The sequence below is a fragment of the Myotis lucifugus genome, unplaced genomic scaffold, assembly GCF_000147115.1.
Source record: "Myotis lucifugus unplaced genomic scaffold, Myoluc2.0 scaffold_94, whole genome shotgun sequence".
Taxonomy (NCBI): domain Eukaryota; kingdom Metazoa; phylum Chordata; class Mammalia; order Chiroptera; family Vespertilionidae; genus Myotis; species Myotis lucifugus.
Genome location: NW_005871142.1, coordinates 2983742 through 3003115, shown reverse-complemented (window position 1 = coordinate 3003115; position 19374 = coordinate 2983742). Strand labels below are relative to the sequence as shown.

General features: G+C 54.7%; 1 non-coding gene and 1 pseudogene across 1 annotated transcript; both read left to right on the top strand.

The window, feature by feature from the left end:
• The first annotated feature begins 9570 nt into the window (after nucleotides 1–9570).
• Nucleotides 9571–11471, top strand: LOC102431480 (annotated as a pseudogene).
• Nucleotides 10322–10440, top strand: LOC111826665. Its single transcript, XR_002830025.1, has one exon. It is a non-coding gene; the product is annotated as a 5S ribosomal RNA (ribosomal RNA).
• Nucleotides 11472–19374: the final 7903 nt, after the last annotated feature.

Here is a 19374-nt window from a genome sequence, read left to right as displayed (position 1 = left end):
CTGGAGGTCCTGATTGTCCTTGGGGCAGACTGGCCACATGAGCGGTTCTGGGCAGTGACATACAGGCGGGGTGTGCTGGAGGCTCTCGGAGGACTTTAACTCTCCTGGTTAGAAAACGGCAACAGAGCAGACAGGGCTGACCTGGCGCTTCTTCCTTCCTCTTTCTGCCTTGAATTCTGAAGAGATGCCAGGAGCTGGGGTGTCATCTGGGACCATGAAGAGACTTAGGGCCTCTCCCAACCAAGTATGACCCCATCTTACTCAGAAACGACAGTGTGTGCATGTCTGTGTGTGTGTGTGTGTGTGTGTGTGTGTGTGTGTGTGTGTGTGTGGCGGGTGTGTGTGTGTGGGGTCTTTCCTAGCCCAGGAGACTGACTCTAGAAGTAGACAAATGAGTTCAAGTTCTCGGGGTCTCTGCCTTCCCAACCTTCCCCCCATCATCCTTGGAGAAAGGGCTCCTGGTGGACTCTGGGGTTTATTCTTAGAAAGCTGGTAATATTAAGCAGAGTTTCTATTTTAGAGGAAAATACTTTCACAAGGGATCTTTCAGCATTTTCCATTTGATACCTATTTAAGGAAATACCAGACAGACCCTTCAAACACAGCTTGGGAGAGGAGGCACTCTCCACTCCGCCCCCCCCCCCTCCAGCCCCGGCCCCCTGTGGGGAGATGTTCTGTGCAGCAGCACTGGCTTCTCAGGGACCACCCTGGCCTGAGGGAATGCCATGGGCCAGCCCTGGTAATCATTTATCAGGTGATCCCACCCTTATGCTCACTCCTGCCCTCTGGCTGGGTCAGAACCAGAACCAGCAGCAAGCGCCTGCTGGCGACTCCAGGAAGGGCCGGGCATGCCCACAGGGACCCCCGGCCTGCAGTCTCTAGGACCTGTGGACCTTGGACCCTGATCCAAGTCTTCTGGCTTCAGATCCCACCTCCTTGTCTTTGCACAGCATGGTTCCTGAGGACGAGTGAATGCATGGGAGGGAGAAGTAAGAAGGGACAGTCTATGAACATACTTTGTTAAGTCTTTACCCACTTCCATCACCAGACCCAACTCTGAAGTTCCAGAAGGAAAAGAACAAAAAGAAAAATGTCACATTTCAAATGGTTCCCACAGTGACTCATTTCAGAAGTGGGGTTTCTTCCTTTTTCAAAATGGAATCAATACCGTCTTTCATGAAAACAGCCTTTCTTTCCCCCTTCGGCGGCAGCCCTGACCCACCCTTTTTGGCTCTGCAGAAGCAGAGAAGGAAGCCAAGGACCAGCTCTCCCCAAGGGCCTGGCGGGACCGGCAGGCAGAGCAGGAGGGGGTGCTCTTAAAGGGGAGGAAGCTGGAGGGACCCTCTTGTTTCTTCAGGGGGGCCCTCTACCATTGACAACCTCATCCACGTTGAATTCCAGGCCCTCTCCCCACCCAGGAAGCCCGAACACCAAGCAGGGGACTCTGGAACTCACGCATCTTCTTGGAGCACCCTGGCCAGCAGATGCCCACATGGACTCCATCACCCTGGGGAGACATTTGGGTCTTTCCTCCAGATCCCCACCGGAGGGGGGGTGGAGGGGGGAGACCAGTGGACAGTGTAGGCAATGGCTCATGAGGAAGTTTATTCCAATGTCTCTATGTTTTTGGGGTGGGGGGGGGGAAGGGATGAAGAAATTCGAATGTCTGCCCTCTGTCTGCCATGGTCTGATGCCCGTTGGAGTGTAGTTAGAATATGTGCCTGTTCGGAGCACTTACCTTGGATGGGAAACTTAAACACACTTAGGTCCATTTACTCGCCTCATCAGCTTTAATCATTTCACAGGACGAGAGATGTGTACGTCCAAGAGGGGCACTTCATGCTACCCACCCCTCCACTCAGTGTCCTCTACCGAAGTTCAAGCTGTGCTGGAAAATGCACAGAAGCTTTCCCGAAAGACAAGAGGACAGTGTTCTGTGCAGAGGTGCACGGGAGCCAGCAAGCGTGGTCTGCTCGGAACCTGGCAATTAATTCAACCCTGCTGGGCAGCGGGAGCCTGTGGAGTGGCCGGGCTGCGGTGGTAAAGGGCAGACCGTGTTAGGTCTCACAAGCTACATGGAGACGTTCGGACGTTACCCAGGGGTGCATGGGCGCTCTGGAAATGACAGGAAGGGGAATGAGCTGCTGAGATGGACATTTCACAAGAAATCTTAAATCCTCTACCTGAGAGGATAGCTGCAATTTTCCCTTTTCTCCAAGGGCTTAAAATGCTTCTCAGATCATAAGCTGGACTGTGACAAAGGATGACTTACCGATCCCCCATGGGGAGGGAGCCCCGTCCGGCCTGTGTCTCTGGCAGGGCCTGGCGTGATGGGCCACCCAAGCAGATGCCACCGAGAAGGGGCCCGACCTGAACCCCCTTTGTTGACAGCTATAGAGCTAAGTACAGTCTTGGCAACAAAGGATGATGGTCCCCGATGATCTCAGATGTGAGTAGACTCGAGGGGAGAAGAGCTTGTCCTCATTCTTGGGTCATTGAGTTGGGTTGGCTAATGAGTTGGGTTGAGTTTGGACTTGGCCAGAAGAGAGAGCAAAGAAGAGAGAAGGAGAAAAGTGGCTCTGGACATGGGGGTGGGCACAGAGGTAGTACTGCTCCTCTTCCCCCAGCCTCACCTTTTGTGCTCCAAGACCCTGGGAGCTTTCCCAGGAGGGGCTCAGAGCCCAGAAGAATGTCCTTCCATTTCCAGAGCTGTAGGCCCACACTCGCCTTTAGCCCACACGACTGCTACCATCTGTCAGTCCAGAGGCTAGGGCTGGTGCCAGGTCCTATATCCAGGGGCCTACCACCGTGCTGGCCGCAAAGAGGGCATCTGTGAAAGTTTGCCAATCACCTGGAGGGGGACAGGCTCCCTCTTCCTCATCCTGAGCCTCAGGCCTCAGAGACCCCTTGGGTCCCAGGACACAGCTCTGGACCCCTCTGTGGTTGTAGGACTTCGTGCCTATGAATCACCACTTGGCCAAGAGCCACATCTGCCCTCCCTCCCACCCCCACGTTCCTACCATGATGTCCATGCACTCCCCTTTGTTTTCGTCCATTTTTCCTGCTGCCAGAACTTTCCATGCTTCACTAGGAGGGAGACACTCCTGTCCTTTCCGCTCCCTGCCCCTTCCACCAATTTCCTTTTTAGGTGATACATTTGTTCCTTGATGAGCTTCCTGAGGACCCAGCCAGGACCCATTAAGGCCTGTCCCTACCTCCACCCCTCAGGCACTGTCCTAGGCAGCCAGGACCTGCTGTCCTCCCCGGGGATCAGCAAGCAGCACCAGGCTCCCAGGGCCTGGAACCACCCGAGACAGAAGCGGGGCCATGCCTTTCTCCCCCAGAGCTCAGCACCACGCCCGCCCGTGTCACTGTAAGCAGCAACCGCACTAGTAAGTACCCCCCTGTGAAAGCTGGCAGGAGCCTCACCAGGCAGCAGGGGAAATCTGAGCGCAGGGGCTTGAAAGATCAAAGTCAACCGTGTCTTTTGGGGGGCGGGGTGGGGCGGGGAGGTCAGGTTGCAGAGACTTCCGAGAGGGGGGAATGAATCCTGCCTTTATTTCGCTGGCACTGGTTCTTTCATCTGGGGCCAGGGGTGTCCTCTCCCTATTGTAGCTGCTTCCCCAGATGGAGAGAGGGTGTCATTTTCTTACCATGAGAGAGTTCAACTCTGAATGGGATACCGTTCCTAGTCGGCAGGGAAGAGGCAAGGCTTGATGAGACAGCATTTGGTGGAGCCCACCCCACGGCAGCCATGGGGTACGTGGTCAAATTCCTCCCCTCCCAAACCCCCCCCCCCAAAGTGAGGCTGCTTCTTATACAAGGGGAGGCCAAATTTGATTTTCCCTCTTGCCAGTGGAATAACTCAAGGCAAGTTCTGATCCTAACCTCACCTCCTTGGGGCCAATAGTTGGCTGTTCACCCTTCCGTCAAGGGGCGCACAGTCCCTGGGACAGACCCGAGGAGCATGAGATGTCACCGAGGAATAAGGCGACAGAGCTTAGTGAGAGAGACCTGAGTTCCAGGTCTGGCTGTGTGACGCTGGGCAGATTCATCTCTTTTCTTCTCTGAGTTAGTTCTTCATCATCATCATCATCATCATCATCATCGTCAGCAATGCCATTTACTGTGCACTGTATGCCAAGCAAGTATTAACTCATGCAATTCTCAAAACAGCCCTATAAATAGATATTCTTATTTAAGATAGAGAAACAAGCTTCACCCCGGCATGGCTCAGTGGTTGAGCATCGACCTATGAGCCAGGAGGTCATGGGTTCCATTCCCGGTCAGGGTCCATGCCCGGGTTGAGGGTTCGATCCACAGTGTGGGGCATGCAGGAGGCAGCCAACCAATGATTCTCTCTCATCACTGATGTTTCCATCTCTCTCTCCCTCTCCCTTCTTCTCTGAAATCAATAAAAATATTTTTTTAAAAAGCAATGAGGTGCAGGGAGATGACGACTAAACTTGAGCAAGGAGTGAAGACAGGATTTCAGCCTGGCTCTGTCTCATTCCAAAGACGGTGTGTAATGCCCCTAAGAAGATATGCCCCACCCTACGCCCCAGGCCCCGAGCATGTGATTTCTTTAGAAAAAGGGTCTTTGCGGATGTAGTTGGCTGTGGATCTTGAGATGAGATGATCATGGGTTGTCAGGTGGGTTTGAAACGCAGAGACGAGTGTGCTTGGGAGAGACAGGCGAGGAGAAGACAGAGGATGGGAAGGCACGTGCAGAGGGAGGCCAGCTCGGAGCGACGCCACCACACGCCAAGGAGTCCCTGGGGCCATTGAGGCTGAAAGAGGCAAGAGAGGAGATCCCCCTAGAACCTCCGAAGGGACCACAGCCCTCCCGACACCTTGGCTTGGGACTTCTGGCCTCCAGAACGGAGAGAATGTACGTTTCCGCTTTAAGCCACGGAGTTTGTGGTTATCTGCTACGGCAGCCCAGGGCGCTCAGACACTGTCCAATGCACACAACGGCCTTTTCTTGTTATGAAATGGTCATGGAAAGTCTCCTTGCGGCAGCAAACAGTGGAAAAGTTTCTGAGGACTCTTAGGTCCTCCCAGGCTAGCTGTTCCCGCCTGACACCAGTCCTGGTTAGCACATCCAAGTGGCCCTGAGCCACCTCCCTTGGGAAGCCTCTCTCTGCAGGGACAGAGCGATTCCCACAGACGGAGCCAGCCCGGGCCGAGCGCTCGGTGCTCCTGGCAGCCACCCTGCCTTGGTGCTGCCCATGGCTCAGCCTGCTTCTAGTTGGAGCCTCCCTCTCAGTGGTGGTGCTGCAGAGAGAGAGCGAGCCAGGCACCTGGGGGTGAGGTGGGGGGTGGGGGTGGGGACGGGACATCGGCAGGAACCAGTGCTCCCAGGCTATTGAGGAGCCTGAGTCACTGAGAAACATCTCTTGACTCCCGATTGCCTGGGAATCAAGTTCAAACGCTTCAGCCTGGGATTCAAGACCCTATGAACTGGCCTCAGGCTGCTGCCAGATTCCTGGTCCCTGGGGATCCCGGATGCTGACCCAGCTCCCGAGGCCTGGCTCTGTGGCCCAGATGACTGCCTGTGCATCCTCACCGAGCTCTGCTTCCCGTCCCGCCCTCCATCATTATCTCTGTGAAGCCAGAACAAGTTGATCCAGCACATCTTCCCTGGGGCTCCTCCTCTGCTCCAGCGGGACAGGCAGGGGACAGCCTGCCCACGTCCCTCCTGGCCCAGGAGCTGCTCAAAGGCAGTGCCTGCTCCCCCTCAGTAACTGCCCTGGCTCAGCACACAGTAGGTGCTCAATCAGTGTTTGTTGATGGGAACTGGGCTGAAGGAATCTGAGGGAGCTTCCTCCCCAGACGGAGCACGAGTGCTCTCCTGGAGGGCTCATGCTGCTCCTGTGCTGGCAGCTTCTGTTCTCCCTCCGGCTCCTGCCTCTGGGGCCATCTATAGCTCAGCTCACAAATCCTGCTTTCCCGGGGCACCGGCACTGAGACCACGATGTGAGTGCCCCCTGGAGGGATGCATGGTCGTTGCCCAGGTGCATCTGTCTCCCGGTGCGGGCCCAGCTCAGGGAGGTCAGCGTCTGCTTTTTCTCCCGGTGCTTTTATCCCGCCCAGCTCCTCCAGACATGGCCAGGGCCTCCTCCTGAGGCTGCAGAATCTCCCCGCAGGTGCAACCAGCCTCCCTCCAGGGGACACCTTGTTCTCTGTTCCCCTCACTAATCATAGAACTAGATGTGTCCTGAATCAGGTCACCCACCAGCTGCCCACATGCTGGGCCTTCAGCCTTAGTGAGGTGACGAACAATTGGATGGTCCTAACTGGGGCACTTTCAGAGGGACACGGAGCCTGTGGTATTCTTAGTCCAGGACAACAGAGTCCATCCCAGCCTGCCTGACACCCCCTCTGTGACATTTCTCTACTCAGTGGAGAGGGGGAGCACCTGCAGGGGTTGGTCATTTTGGAGGAGAGAAGGGAAAGGCAGGGCCACAGCTCTCTGGGGAGGGTCTCTGGGTCCCTGTGAAGGGACTGTGTGGCCAGCCTGTTCCCATCCCAGCTGACACATGAACCCTGCAGCTGGAGGTCAGACGCCTGGGAGTTAGTCCTGGGTTCATGTACGTGGAGCCAGTCACCTCCTGGCCTGGGCCTTGGTTCACCCTTTTTGCCATCTGGGCCTCACGGAGCCTTGAGAAGCCTCAGGAATGATGTGGGTGAGGCTTTTGTGCCCTGCAAGACATGCTCATTCTCCTTTTGGTGTCTGGGCGAGAGGCTCTGCTAGAGGACGAACAGATGCAGGGCCACTTGCAGGCCCGCAACCAACGCTCTCCCCCACTATTTCCTTTTGGGGACCTACCCCTGAGCGCATCTCTCTGGGGGTTAAAAATAATCTATATCATTTCTTCCTGAGAGCATTCTGGACGCAGTGGAATAGTACAGGAGCTGGGAGCTGGCCAACAGCAAGAGCAAAAGTAACTGAGCAACTTCCACAAGCGAGCGGGAAGCAAGCGTGGAGAGGGCTGTGGGCCAGCCGTCGGGAGGGGAAGGAAGGGAGGGAAGCAGCAGACCTGCCTCCTCTTGGGCTGGCATGTGGGCCTGGGCGGGGGGGCTGTCACAGGCTCCCAGAGGGCCGCTCAAATGGACCAGGACAGGAGAAGACCGGGGAGGGCTGAGGTCAGTGACACCACCGTTCACTTTTTGATAATTTTAGCCACCGGGGAGGAGGCTAAATCTATCCGAAGCAATTGTCTTCAGTTTAAGTGGGCCCCCAAGGGAGGCTCACGGCAGGACAGGAAGGCCAGCAGAGGTGGGAGGGACTCGAGGGTTAACAATAGCCGCTGGCTGCCTGGGCCCCAGGAAGGAGCGGCCCCAGATCCAAGCGGCAGGGGACGGTCCCATCCCAAGGAGGCCCAGGGGGTCACTTTCTGATCTGCAAGGCCGAGGGTTGGATCACGGGAACGGAAGCATGGGAAACATGGCCAGACTTAGCAGAGAGGGCCAGCTGGAATGGACTGTCGGCCCATGCACTTGGGGACTTTCCACAGGACAAAACAAATGTTCTCCGCACACAACGCGGGGTCAAGGGCCATAAGATTGAAGAGCGTTCTGTTTGCCTGCGGCCCTGTATCCTCTCTGTGTGACCTCGGGTGGCTCCGAGGTGCCAGCCCCTGGCCACTCCCCCCTCCGTGGGGCGGGGGCCCGGGCTGAGGACTCGGCGGGAGTGAGGGCTCTTAGCAGTGTATCACCAGGCACCTGTTCACGCGGGCACAGTCTGCCGGGACTTCAGTCTGTTTAGATCAGTGATGGCGAACCTATGATCCACGTGTCAGAGGTGACACGCGAACTCATTTTTTTGGTTGATTTTTCTTTGTTAAATGGCATTTAAATATATAAAATAAATATCAAAAATATAAGTCTTTGTTTTACTATGGTTGCAAATATCAAAAAATTTCTATATGTGACATGGCACCAGAGTTAAGTTAGGGTTTTTCAAAATGCTGACACGCCGAGCTCAAAAGGTTCACCATCACTGGTTCAGATGAGGGTGTTCTGATCTCTCAGGTTTTGGCCGCCCTCAGGTATCTGCTCCATGGTTTACATCTCAGTTCAGATTCGCCACGGGGCTCTGGTGAGCTAACGAGGGTCGCCTCTCTTCTCAGAGCAAGTGCGGTGGGACCAGATGCAGGAAGACACTGCAGGGCTCCTCAGGCCTGTGTCTCCCAGCAGATCTGACTCCAAATACTCTGCCAGGGATGCCGGCCAGGGCAGGTCCTTGGGAGCACAGCCAGTGGGTCCAGCTAGTAGGCAGCAGAACTGGAGTTTGGGTCCAGATCTGCCTCGGTTGGGAGCCTATTCCCTTTCCCTGGAGAAATATTATGGGAGACTCTCAGCGGCCGACCCTTGTCACTGGTGATTCCTGACCCTCAAACCCATAACCCAGACAGTCGTGTCATCTGCTCAAGAAAAGCATAGAAATTTATATGGATTCCATTTTATGATGAGACAGGACCACAACTGACAATGCCTGGTCTTCCGAGCCAGGAAAACCCAAACTTTGTCACCTGCTTGCTCTGTGACCTCAGGCCAGTCACTTCACCTTTCTGAGGTTTGCTTTAATCAGTTGGTAAAAGTCAATACTCTCTACCTCCTGTAGTTGCCTAGAGAAACACACAGGATATATTTATAAAATGTAATTGAAATAGACACTGGTACACAGGTTTAAAAAAAATTCACTCTTATTCTAAAATTATCTCCCCCTCCACTCTTTCTACAGGGGATAAGTACAGCTTGACTTACATACCGTATATATCGCCATTTAAACCATATCAGCATCTGTGGGTGACTCAACCCTTCTGTCTGCTAAAAGAGAATAAGCCCCTGACCCATTTCATGTGGCTGCTTTGCAGGATGACTAATAACTGTGCTCATAAAAACCTCTGCTAAATGTCAGATCCGCGAAGACACCCGAGGACGTAGGATTCCTTCGAGGCTGCACATCCAGCTGGGGACAGAGAAAGGAGGGCTTAGTTTGTGTGTGAGTCTCATTCATTTCAAAACTTTGCAGGAAAAAGAAACAACACCCAGGAGCCTGACTTCTGATCCTCATGGAAGCCCAGGCCTGGGAGGTTGGAGTTAGCACCTGCCCGTGAGAGGGTGGAGGACTGATCGGTCTTCGGCTCATCTGGATCCTTCCCGGGAGCTCCGAGACACTGAGGCAGGGACCCACAAGGCCTGTTTAGAGTCCTCAGTGCCCTGGGAAATGGGCTCAAGGGGCTCTGGGATCCATGCCAGGCCCCTGGGATTTTAGAGAGAAAAGCCTTCCCCAGGCCCTGGGGAGATGGGGAGTTTGGATAGACAGGGAACTCAGCACAGCATCCTGTGGCACGTGCCGTGTGAGGACAGAGGCTCCAGGCCTGTGAAGGGGGTCTCTGCACAGCCCACCCCCTGTCCAGCCCTCCTCACCCTGAAAAGACTATGGGAGTTGGCTCAGGTGGCCTGGGAAACAAAGCCCAGCCCAGTCTGCATCCTGAGATTTTTCCCTTCATGTTGTTTCACAGCCCATTTTCCTCTATCGCTGATCAAATAACAGTCAACATGCTTGAGTGCCTATTCTGTGGCAGGCACGGTGCCAAGGACTTCGTGCGCGAGTTGGTTCCCTTAAACCTAACAATTCCCCGAGAGGCGCCTTATCAGCCCCTTTTTCCAGGTAAGGAAACTGCGTGATGGAATAGCCTGTGCGGGTCACCCAGGACTGGGACCTGGCCTGGCACTCAGGCGGCGTCTTGAAAATGTTTAGTCCATACCTAACCTCAAGGTCAAAGTGCAGTCCTGAAGTACATTGAGTCTCTCGCCAGACAGATGGATCCAACCGACTTCATAAACTCTAGTGAGACCAGGCTTGCTCTTTCTAGACTTATAATCTGGACAACAGAACCAAAGGGTGAGAAAGGCTGCACAGATTGTGCTAATATCGCTGTTGGAATTGAACACTCCTGAATTTACTGTTCCTTGGTGCCTTGCCCAAAACATTCCAGGATGGTGCCACCAAACTCCTGCATAATCACCTCAAGAACTCCAGTAACACCAGTGTGAGCTCTCCGAGCAACACAATTAGCCGGACTCCCTCCCAACACAACAGCAGCAGGACCAGCCCCCTGACCTCACCCACCAACTGTTCCCATGGGGGCCTGTCTCCAAGCTTGCTGGACTATGATACAGAGAACCTGAACTCTGAAGAAATCTATAGTTCTTTGCGTGGAGTTACAGAAGCCATTGAAAGGTTTAGTTTTCGAAGCCAAGAGGATCTGAATGAGCCAATTAAAGGAGATGGCAAGAAGGACTGTGAGTCTACGGCCATACCACCCTGAACGTGCCCGATCTCGTCTGATCTCGGAAGCTGAGCAGGGTCGGGCCTGGTTAGTACTTGGATGGGAGACCGCCTGGGAATACCAGGTGCTGTAGGCTTAAAAATAAAAAAAAAAAGAAAGAAAGAAAAGAAAAAGAAGGACTGTGATATTGTATCCCGGGATGGTGGAGTTGCGTCCCCTGCCACTGAGGGCCGGGGCGGCAGTGACGTGGTGGAAGGAGGCAGAACAGCTCTGGACAACAAGACCTCCCTGCTCAACACCCAGCCTCCGCGCGCCTTCCCGGGGCCACGGACGCGAGACTATAACCTGTACCCCTACCCGGACACCATCAACACCTATGACAAGACAGCCCTGAAGGAGGCCGTGTTTGACGACGACATGGAGCAGCTTCGAGATGTGCCCATTGACCATTCGGACTTGGTGGCGGACCTTCTGAAAGAGCTGTCCAACCACAACGGGCGCGTGGAGGAGCGGAAGGGCGCCCTGCTGGAGCTGCTCAAGGTCACCCGGGAGGACAGCCTGGGCGTCTGGGAGGAGCACTTCAAGACGATCCTGCTCCTGTTCCTGGAGACCCTTGGAGACAAAGACCATTCCATTCGCGCGCTGACGCTGAGAGTTTTACGGGAGATTCTGAGAAACCAGCCAGCAAGATTCAAAAACTACGCCGAGCTGAAGATCATGAAGACTCTGGAGGCCCACAAAGACTCCCACAAGGAGGTGGTGAGAGCCGCTGAGGAAGCTGCGTCCACTCTGGCCAGCTCCATCCACCCGGAGCAGTGCATCAAGTGCTCTGCCCCATCGTCCAGACGGCCGACTACCCCATCAACCTGGCTGCCACCAAGATGCAGACCAAGGCCGTTGAGAGGATCGCCAGGGAGTCCCTGCTGCAGCTGCTGGCTGACATCCTCCGGGGCCTGCTGCAGGTTATGGCAACACTGAAAGTAGTGTGCGGAAGGCCAGTGTGTTCTGCTTGGTGGCAATTTGTTCCGTAATCGGAGAAGAGCTGAAACCTCACCTCGCACAGCTCACGGGGAGCAAGATGAAGCTACTGAACTTGTACATCAAGAGGGCACAGACCACCAACAGCAACAGGAGCTCCTCCTCCGACGTCTCCACGCACAGCTAATGGCAGCGTGGGTGTCCCGAGCCGCAGAGCAGCCGCGGTGCCTCTCAGACCTTACCGCCCCCTCGTAGGCTCCCCCCCTCGTAGGCTCCCGGTCAGGGCGAGGAGGCCACACATATTTATTACAACCAGTATTTGGTCCCTTCCAGCTTTTGTGTAGAATCTTACTGGCATTGAATGTAAAGGAGCAAGGCCTGTTTTGCGTCCTCACACACAACTGCAGGAGTGAAAGAGCCATGCAGCCTCCAGCACTGAGCCGCCCTAGCGCGCTGATGCACAGAGGGTGTGGCGGTCTGCGTTTCTCTTTCATCTTAGTGTCCTGCATTCTGGATGGGGCCGTGTAGGCAGGTTACCTCCCCCGCAGCCGACGCCATGAAAGGGTTAGTTGTGTCTCTTTAAGTTGTGTTTTGAGACCTGCTAAGAATGTGGATCAGGTGGCAGGATGGAGGAAAAGCTGAGGAGGGCCTCTGGCAGACCCCGGGGTGTTGCTTATGTACCTGGGCCAAAGGCTGCTGCCCTCGCGCTAGTGCTCCGCGCAGTGCCCGGTGCTGCCCCGCTGCCCGCGGCTCCCGGGAGTCTGCGGAAGCTGTCTTCAGGGGCTCCTCTCGGGCCCTGGGTCTTGGTCTTTCTGACTCGGCACTGTCGTCTGTCCTTCCTGTTCCCCCCACCCCCAGCGTTTGCTTAAGCTGTGCAGTTCTGAAGCGTTCTCACTTAACCTGGGCCCGGCTCCCGCTTTCTGCCACTGCCATCCTCAAGGACACTCCCCTCTGGCCCAGCACTCGCTTCCAACACCCTCTGCAGCTAATGCAACGGGGTTTGCCTCATCTTCTTCTCTCCCTGCCGCCCTTTATTTATCAAACATAACACACGTCAAAGAACAGCAAGCAAGAACTTTGTAGAACCCGCAGGACTTTGCTGGCAGTGACGTTTGGAAGTGAAAAAGAAAATGCTCTAAAAGATACTGTGAAGGAAAACCCCTATTCTGTAAAACTACTGTTTGGAATTCTCTGCTATTCTTTGGACGGCCTCTTATTCTGAAAAAATAACTTTGCTTTCTAGCCTGCTTGAATAATGGGGGAGATAAACTTAGCTGTCTGACCTTGTAGGCCAGAGACTAGATACACCCAATGCCATGCCAGGTGCATTTTTTAATTGGATAGAACTGTGTAGTTTTCAAGGCCGCTGCCAGCAAGCACACAAAGGGCTGGCTCTTCTATAAAAAGGGAAGTTCTGCTTGTAGCTTTGCTTAGAATTTGGATTCATTTCCCTAAGCCCGCCGCGGTGAATAAAGTGTAACTCCAAACTCTCAGAGCGCCGTTTGGTTCTTGTCTGGTTTTTCTGTAACAATTCCGGCCACCAAATGTTTGGTCAGCGCTGTGTGCACGCATGGTCCCACACCCCCAGGTTGGGTTTCTGTTTTTTGGTTTTATTTTGGGGGGGGGGGGCTTTTTCACGTTACATCCATATCTGTATTTATATCTTCTTCGTTTCACTTTCTAGTGCAGGGGTGGGGAACCTTTTTTCTGCCAAGGGCCATTTGGATATTTATAACACCATTCTCGGGCCATACAACATTATCAACTTAAAAATTAGCCTGCTATATTTGGTCAAACATTTAATGAACTCACCTCTAATGCCTTGGCAGGGCCAGACCAAATGATTTCTTGGGCCTTATACAGCCCTCAGGCCGGATGTTCCCTACCCCTGCTCTAGTGTATCATGCAAATGTACAGACTCTTTTGTTAATAATGTAGGATTTCCTAAAAAAGAAAAGAACCCTTTTGAGTTTGATGCTGTTCTAAGCGGTTAAGTGACTTAATTCTTCTAAGAACCCTGTGAAGCAGGTGTTGTCCTTATCATCCCTGCTGCACCCATGTGGAAACTGAGGCACAACGTGTCCAGAATTTGCCCATAGCTACACTGCCCAGAGTGTCAACGAGAATCTGTGTGTCATCACCACACCCTGCTCCATGGGGGGAGACCTGCAGGGGGACTGCCTTTTCCCATACTTCCTGCCTCCTGGAGCGAAGGAGACCTTTGGGACAACCGAGGCCCCTCCTAGCTTTCCCGGGATGGCCCAGGCAATCGCCTGAGCGGTGTTTACATTTCTGACACCATCCTATAAACTAGACCAGGAGACTCCCGAAAGCTGCCCTCTGACCCCTGCACCCCCATAAATGGACACCCGACTGGGTCCAGGGCTCAGATGGTGACTCTGGCCTCACTGGGGGAAACCAAGGGCTGTGCAGGTTGGGCGGATCCTGGGCTTTCCCAAGCTCACATTGCTGCCTCGATCCCCTTGGCCTGAAGCTTAGGGTGCGTTCTCACTCTGGGTAATGCTTCTGAGGCCAAGATGAGACGGGAAGCATCCTGGGTTCTGTCCTGACTCCGCGGGTGCAACTAGATCTTGATCCCTCCTCCATAAAATGCGAGGGCTGGTCAAGTATATCTAATTCTGACAGTGTTCTCTACTATTTCCCAACTGTGTTCCGTGGAACAAGGCATTGCTCCAACCAGGGGTTCCATAGTCAAAGAAGTTTGAGAAACACTGCCTATCCTGGTCCACTCAGAGATCCATGGTGCATGTCAGCATATGCTCTGAGAAGTCCTCCCTTAAAGGCATCCATTCACCTGACCTAAATCAGCATCTCTGGTTTGTACGTAACCATGGAACACTTTTTATAAACATAACATCTCTTAAGCCTTTTGCACAGCCGTTCCCTTAGTGCAGTGGTCGGCAAACTCATTAGTCAACAGAGCCAAATATCAACACTACTTCTTCAAAATAAACTCGCCCAGGCTGAAAACCAACTTCTGCGCATGGGCCACGAAGTGTCAATCGCACTGTACGTGTGCCCGCACATGGTATTTTGTGGAAGAGCCACACTCAAGAGGCCAAAGAACCGCATGTGGCTCACGAGCCCCAGTTTGCCGACCACGGCCTTAGTGAATCCCGCTTCCTCTGGTATTGACCTGTGCTGTGCTCCTTCCAGAAAAGGTCCAGGTGTAAGCCCTGCCCTCCAGCAGTGAAAGGCCCGGGGGGTGGGGGGGGCAGGTATGGGACACCCACAATCTGGCCTAAGAGCCAGAAGGGAGTTTAGGGAGGAGGCTCGGACATTCCCATCCAGGCATCAGGGAAGGAGAGGAGGTGGCCTGGGAGGCAGGCCTCGAAGGCCTCGTGGAGTTGGCTGGACAAAGACGTGCATGTCTTGGTCTGCCAGGCTGAAGGTGCGGGGAAGGGAGGAAAGGGCCCAGTGTCACCTCTGTGATCTCAAGCACCCCGACCTTGAGCCTGAATCTACAAACTCCACTCAGCAAAGCAAAGCCTTCCAGTTAAGTGGGCTAGGACAAATGACCAGCCGTCCTTGGTGACTGGATTCACCCCCTCTACATCAGTAGTTCACTCATGTTCTCCCGTACATTCCAGTACATTCCAGTGATATTTTAGTGCTTGTTAAGGAATGGAACTGCGCCCCTCATGAATCTAGCTCTGACAGGGGAAGAAGTTAAGGTACTAATGTTTCAGGTGTACTGGGTTTTCTTCACTTATTTTTTTTAGTTTTTCAATCAACAAACACTGAGCACTTACACTGCTGTTCATTCATTCTTTGATTTTTTTTCAATCAACAAACATTTACTGAGTACATACTTACTCTGTTTAGGTGTTATGCTAGGTGCTAGGGATCCAGAGTGGCATCAAACATGTCCTTTTCCATAAAGAATCCCAAACTAGTGGGCCTCAGGTAGGCATTGCCCTTGTGATATCACTACAAAGCTTCCATGTGTCACAAAAAGAACTTGTGAGAAGCTGCTGGGTTATCGTGTGAAACTGATGAACGCAATCTAGGGTGTCAGGTACAGGAACCGACAAGTGTACAAGCGTCCTGGGCACTCCTGGGAGAGAACCCGAGAGCAGGCCAGGCCCAGGGACTGCTCTGCGGGAGGAGACAAATATTCATGATAAGGAGCGAAAGGCAGTCCAGGCAGCGGGATCAACCTGTGCAAAGGTACTGGGGCATAAACAGCTGGGATGTGAAGAGCAGGGGTTGAGGGCCCAAATCTTGACGTATCTCTGAAGCACGTTAAGGAGTCTGAACTTTATCTCGAGGGCTTTTAGCAGGAAGGAGACTTGATAAAATACATGTTTTTGTGAAGATCTCTCTGGTGTGGGTGAAGCGTAGTCAGCCAGCAGGACAGTAGTTGCTAGAACGATGAGATACTCCTACTTGGCTTGGGCCCAGCACAGCGGGAGACAATGGTGCTCCCAAGGGCCGGGCCAGCCCATGGGTTTGGGGGAGACCTCTGAGGCAGGTCAGGGGCCTGTTGTGCTGGGGAGATCCTGGGAGCGTCCACCCCGACAGGCACAGCCCTCTGCCCGCTAGAACCTGCCAGGCGGTGAGGGCAGCGAGGGCACAGTTCCTGCACCACAGCACAAACAACAGAGGCAGGAGCTCTCGAGGCATGTCCAGGGGGCATGTTTCTGTACAAAAGCGGGCAGTTTCTGCCCTGGGACAATCCCTTCGCAGTGTTCAGGCCATTAATTACTCCTTATCTCACCCAGTACGGGCCCATGTGGAAATCACTCCCATCCTTCTGCTCAAATGTTATGCTGCTCTTTATTCTGAACAGGAAAAGAGCAGAAAATAGAACTGTTTTCAGAATGGATGCCAATTTGAGATTTCCCCCTTTACTTCTGAGTGGTGGAAACGGAGGAGGGGGCGGGGGCCCTTTCTCTGGGGCTGCTGGGGTGGGAGCTGGCAGCCCGAAGCGGGTGTGCTCTGGGGAGTGACCTCCCTCGCCTACCCTGGGGCGGGGGGTGGTGGCCTCTGAGAGCCCAGATGAGCCTGGGCCCCAGCATCCGCCTGGTTTGTAGGAGATGATGATCCCCACATGGAGGGGGGATAGTTTTCTCTATTTTACAAATGAGGAAGCTGAGTGTCAGAGAAGTTTGTTCACCTGCTCCAGGTCACAAAGCAAATAAACAGCTGGTGATTCCAAAGCTTGAGCCTGAGCCACCGAGCCACCGGTCTCAGGCGACGCTCTGCAGGCCAGGGTTGGGTCTTATGGCCCCAAAGCCAGGGCTGCCGGACATCTCTCTGAGGACGACACCGCAGAGGCTCCTGGAAGACAGGCCTGCATCGACTCTCGGTCTCCCTGTCTGTGGCATAGACAGCCAGCAGGCAGGCCCAGGGCCGGCTACCCTCCCCGCCTTCTGAGCTCTGTGTCCCCATCACCTGTCCCAGGGGCTGGCCAGGGCAGGCCTTTGTGAACAGTGTTGAGTGTATGATGGGACTGAGACAGACAGGCTCCCTGAGGGTCTAACTCCAACAGCGTTGCATGCAGGCCACAGGGTTCAGAAGGTGACCTCCTGGGGGTGGGACCCTTGCTGAGTAGGTAGCATATCCTCTGCTCCAACAGTAGGTCCAGCTCTCCCCTGACCAAGCCCACACTGCTGAGGGCAAGGCGGCTACTCCTCCCAAGATCCAGGCATAGATGCTACTCCTCCAAGGGCCAGGCATAGATGCTACTCCTCCTGGCATCCAGGCAAAGATGCTACTCCTCCTGGCATCCAGGCATAGATGCTACTCCTCCCGACAGCCAGGCATAGACACATTGATGGGCTGACCCAAGAAGCTCACCTGGAACCAGACTTTGGTGGGCTGGGCAGGAGCAGGCGACAGGAGGGAAGCCAGAGGGCAGGTGGAGCCTGGGCTTGATGGCCTGGCAGCAGGTGTGGGGGGCAGCAAGCGTGTTTGGCCAGAAGGCTCAAGGGTCTGGACAGGTGGCAGGAACCGATGACAGGAGTCTGGCCCTGGCAGTCGGGTCCTGAGGGCCTGAACCCGGGGCAGAAAGCCAGGCACACTGATGTTCCAGGCGCGCCATAAGGAGCAGCGGGTGATCTGCATGGCACCGGCCCTGGGCACATGGACCTGGCCTTCAGACCATCCTGTGTTCAGCTTGCCCTTGGCTGTGGAGCTACCCCCGAAGCCAGCCTCCTGAGGAGGGCATCCCAGACCAAACCGTAGCAGCCACGCTCCCCTCCGCAGAGCTGCAGTGATGGCCACAGGGCTGGCACCGTGGGCAATGGGCACCTCCGCACGGGGTGCTCTGCGGAGAGCCCACATCGGCCCAGAAGAGAAATGGAGCACTTGGGCCTCAGCCGGAGGGCTCTGGTGGATGCGCGACAGGAGGTATCAGGGGCTGCAGCCTTGGGTAGAAAGCCAAAGCGGGCATTTCCAAAGAGGAGGAGCGGGCCGAGCGTTGGACTCCTCTCTGGCCGTAGCAAGCACACAGCTTGCCAAGGACCAAGATTGGGTGCCCACCGGGGCGCCATGAGGGACAGAGACCCCCACAGGCCTTCTCGTGCAGCTCTGGGGTCTAGAAGGACTGAATCTGGTCGGGAACGACGAGGTGCCTGTCCTGGACATGAGGCTGGACATGTGGGGGCCTCTGAGCCTCCCCTGGGGGCCTGGGGGAGGGGAATGGGCCGTTGCTGCTTCGTGGTTCCAGCATCTGTTTGGGGTGATGAACACGTTTTGGAAATAGTGGCAATGGCGACACAACATCGTGAAGGCCATTAATGCCACCGAATTGTGCACATGGCTAAAATGGCAAATGCTATGTTGTATGTGTATACATTTTGCCACACTAAAGAAAAAGAAAAGCCTGTTTGAGGTCCTGGGAAATAAAGAAAGACTGGGAAACTGTCCCGGATGGAAGGAAACTATGGAGGCATGGCGACCAAACGCATTGTGTAACCTGGGTTGGAGCGTGGAGCGGAGAGAAGGACCGTGAACGCCCAGGAAGGAAAAACTGGTGGAAGTCGCCTAACGTTTCTAGTTCAGTTAGTAGCGTTGGACCAACGCTCACTTCTGAGTGGTGACAAATGTTCCACGGTTATGTAAGATGTTAACATGCGAGGAAGCCGGGTGATGGGCCTGCGGGAACGCTCTGTACCATCTTTGCAACTTGTCTGTGAGCTAAAATTATTCTAAAATATAAAGTTAAATAACACACCACAGAACAAAACAAAAGCAGGACCTGGGTACGCAGGAGAGCTGGGCCTGCGCGTGACAAGGGGCTCTGCCCGGGAGGGGCCGGGGTGGCAGGCCTGGCTCTCAGCTGGCCGGAGGGTTGCTGCCAACTCTGTGGAGAGGGGCCTGAGCTGGAGGGGAGGCAGGCGAGAGCGGGGAGCGCTCCCCAGTGCCCGAGGCCAGGTCGCAGCTTGTCTGTGAGCCTTGCTGGGTTTCTCCTGTTCCCCTCTGTGTTTGCACATCTCGGTCTCTGCCTACAACACCGTGGGCCCGGGCATGGGGACACCAGTGTCCCGAGCTGTGCTTTCCCGGCACAAAGTGGTCACGCAGCCAAGACTGGCCACGTCCTCTGAGGACAGGCTGCGGGCGAGGTCCTTAGAGCAGGTCCCTGTCCCCAGTCACTTATCCGAGGACAAAGGGGGAGGAGACAAACAATAAAGTGACGTTCACAGTGCCAGGCATTTTACAGGTGGTTCTCCTCGATCTCTACAAAGTGCAAGAGGAGCGTGGCCATCCCCGAGCTGCAGGTCAGCTTAAGGCGGAGAGAGGCCAAGGAGCTGCCCGCCGACATGTGTCAGAACCAGGGATCAAACTCCTGTGTCCGCTGGCCTCCAGATTCCGTCTTTCCCGCTCCAGGCGGTGGGCCCTTTCCAGCTCTGCAGGCCGGGGCAATGGCCAGCCTGCGGGACATCCTGAGCTTCCAGGAGCGTCAGGTGACAGGACAGAGGGCAAGCTTGGTGATGTCATTCTCTGGAAGGGGGCAGGGCGGGTGTTTGCCAGGTCAGAGTTCCTCTGGACAGAGGGGCAGGGCGAGGGAGGAGGAGTCAGAGTAAGTCATGTGGGGGGGGGGGCTATTTGGAACTGGGGAGGTCAC